At 40.5% G+C, this 3,374-nt stretch overlaps 1 long non-coding RNA gene across 1 annotated transcript; it reads right to left on the bottom strand.

Moving 5' to 3' along the window:
- Positions 1-1,608: 1,608 nt before the first annotated feature.
- Positions 1,609-3,125, bottom strand: LOC122874825. The gene is made up of 3 exons (XR_006377692.1): positions 2,970-3,125; positions 2,512-2,894; positions 1,609-2,355 (listed from the first exon to the last, which is right to left on the bottom strand). It is a non-coding gene; the product is annotated as an uncharacterized LOC122874825 (long non-coding RNA).
- Positions 3,126-3,374: the final 249 nt, after the last annotated feature.

Genomic DNA, 3,374 nt, shown 5'->3' with positions numbered 1-3,374 from the left:
AGCATTCTGGATCAACTGGAGAGTCTTAAGAGACTTATTCAGGCATTCTGATAATAAGGAATTGCTATAATCCAGCCTAGAAGTAACAAATGCATGGACTAGTTTTTCAGCATCATTTTGAGACAGGATGTTCCAATGTTACGTATCTGAAAGAAGGCAGTACTTAAAGTTTGTTTCATGGGGGAGTTAAAGGATAAATTCTGATCACATAACACACATGTACACCACAGCAGTTTGCATTATTGCCTTCCGATGACCACCATAAACAGCCAAGAACATAGATTTTGTTTGGGGTTATTTTTCCACAGTAAAGTATAAACAATACTAACAGGTCAAACTTTAGTATGTGTCTGTTTTTGGTCTTTCTTCAGGTTCTATACAAAGTTAAGTATGACAATGTTTCTTCTTTATCTTACAGATACTACACAGTGGTTATTAGATGTTTAATAGATTTCAACTTTCAACGGGCCCTCATGGAGTCATATAACCTAATAATCAAGCTGGTAGAATTATTTGTACAACTGAAAGTAAAGAAAGTGTGCGTGTTTTAGCTTGGTGTCTAAAAGTAGCAGCAGTGTTAGTACTATTACTGTAGTGTAGACAGTAGAGCAGTGGTACTAGTTCTCCCAGCAGTGGACACTTTTTTTTTAACACTTAGTGTTGATCAAACAGGAGAAATTAAATGAAAAACATGACTGTATAAACAAGACATACCAGTGTGCTTAAATCGTGACATCAAGTCTTGAAGGAGATTCTTGTCCATCACGTCCTCATCATTTATTTAAAAAAAAAAAAAAAAAAAAACATAGATCACATTTGAATAATTTCTATTTCTAGTGAGGCAAAAAGTAACAATCAGCTGATCGAATGCACCTGTGGCAAACAGGTGCATTCGATAAGCCATGTGTTTTTTTTTCCTTTTGCCTCACTATACAGTATTGGTCTCACAATACCTGTACAATATGCTGGACTGGACAGGGGACTGGACTGGACTTAGGTCTTGATAAAGTAGCAGTTATCAGCTCTGCACGCAGTGGCGAAAGCTAACACAAATAAAGATCCAGCAGCGTAGTACCTATACAAACAATGAAGCGTGCCTAGCACGGAATGTCACAGTAAACATGAGCTGGCCCATTATATCCTACAGCAAAGTAAAAATCACAACAACGACACTCACGTAAAACAGTTAAACCTCTCTGCCCAGACAAGCCTCTTACTTGAGATCGCTCTTGGTAGCGATTTAATTTGTCAGTCCGTTTGGATTATCTGGCGGAATCTTCTCGGGCACGTATACTGACGGTGGCTGGGGTGTCGCTTTGTTGGGAGTTTCAACAGTGAAGTTGTTCCTCAGGCAGCAGCAGAGGGAGGCAGCAGATTCGACTTGGTGTCGAGGAAGCAGGGCGCAGCAGTTATCCTTTCTTCCGTGAAGAAAACGGTGAAATCCAAAACTTCCTTCTGCAGGTATGAAATTGTTATGTGGTGTATAAGAATCTCTTTCAGGATCCAAAAGGTGTTCAGCAAGTAGAGATCTTCACCTAGAGAATTTTAAAGTTCAGCATTAATTCTTTGCCTCTTGTAGCAACAGAGTTGCAGTAGAAAGGTGGGGCACACGCTCTGAGTTTATAGGCTTGATGACATCATGGCTGCAACGCTAGAGTTTCCTGTGCTCCTGTGGCGGCTCGTCCAGTAGGAATACTGTAACAATACTGTTTCACAGTAAAATGAAAATAAACATTTACATTTCAATGAACAAGTAAAATGCTTACCAGGACTATCACATCTGGCATCACCACAGAGTTCAATTTTCTTTTTAGATGCCATTTCCTGAGTGAGGCGCTCCATGATTCTGATGTTGATCTCTGTATGCATATTGAATAACTGGTATGAGGTCCACTGAATGACAAAACTGGGTTTGCTTTGGAATTTGTACATAGTTCTGCCCAGTCTGCTATGTCTGTGTGTGTTGGTCCAGTAATATCTGTAGCTGCACATATCAGAAGATTGTTTCCAGTCATCCCTCTTCAATCAGGACATGATGCCAACTTTTGCGTGTCCATTTAGGCAGGTCCACTGATTTTAATTTGGCTGGACTTTCTTTCAACTTTTTCTATGCCACAGCCACATTTGCTGCATGTTTTAAAAAGTTCCATAAGCTTTGATTCGTTCACCAGCCACTTGTATTTGCAGCCCATCCTCCTGGAGTATCTCCATGGGAGCATCCAGAGCCAGAAGCCAATCTTGGGCTGGAAGGCAAGGTGGTGCAAAACTGATGTCTAAGGGATCCACAATATCCATCTTCTCGAAGCTCATGTTCAGGTTGCTCACTTCAGGTCCTGCTGCACCTTCCTGTTGAGTCTGAAGAGACAGGATAGTTGTGGAATTTATAACGGCAATGATGTGTTGATAGTGGATTTTGAATCTAACGTCAACAATAGTACTATGTAGATCTGATAACTGTATGATGAAGCCACATTTTTCCTTTTACAAAAAATGACAAGACATTCAACTCACTCGTGATACATCTTCACTGGCTGTATGGAGAAAGAAAGTGGTTGATGCGGTGGCAAACCTTGTTCACAAAATATTATACACTGAGTGTCACTCCAGTAATGTAAGAGGTGAATGGTTACAATTCAGTTGTTCTGAAAAATGTGTCAGCACTGCAAAGCGTTCCCGTGATTATGCCCAAATAGGAAGCAGTGCAAGGAATGCCCAAATAATGATGGCTTGGTGCGTGGTGGACTTAAACGAAGTAGTGTCAAGCTAGAGGAGAGACTAGGCCCAGTTGATTCAGATAGTTCTTGATCTGCTCTGTGTTGCATCTTGGTAGGAGTGGATTGTGGGCCTGGTGCAAATTTGCTTGCTTTGGGAGAAACATCACTGCCATCACTTCACTAAAAAAGTAGAGAAGCAGTTAGAAGCAGGCAGAGATGGGGCAGATCACTATTTATTAACAAAAAAAAGCTTACACTGAATTGGCAGGCAAAGCAATACTCAGCAGGTAAGCAGTCCAAAACATACACACAAGTCCAATGATGAGCAGGAAAATCCACCGAAAGGCAAGATAAAGGGGAAACAAAGACTCCAGATGAACAGATACAAGAAACAAGGGTACTAGACAGAGATACAACAACAAACTGACAATTCAACAAAGGAAGGACACAGACTTAAATAGACTTAGGTTAGAGAGACACAGGTGGAACCAGTAGACACAGGTGAAAACAATGAAAGCAATCAAAGACAGGAAGCAAAATTACCAGACACAAGAGGGAGGGAGAATATTTCAAAATAAAACAAGACAAAAACCCAAAACCATGACAAGAATAGCCATATAGTATGGAGGTGTGGTGTAAACATTACACAGTCATAGAGCT

Source organism: Siniperca chuatsi, linkage group LG4 (genome assembly GCF_020085105.1).
Source record: "Siniperca chuatsi isolate FFG_IHB_CAS linkage group LG4, ASM2008510v1, whole genome shotgun sequence".
Lineage (NCBI taxonomy): Eukaryota > Metazoa > Chordata > Actinopteri > Centrarchiformes > Sinipercidae > Siniperca > Siniperca chuatsi.
This window is presented reverse-complemented; position numbering and strand designations above follow the sequence as displayed.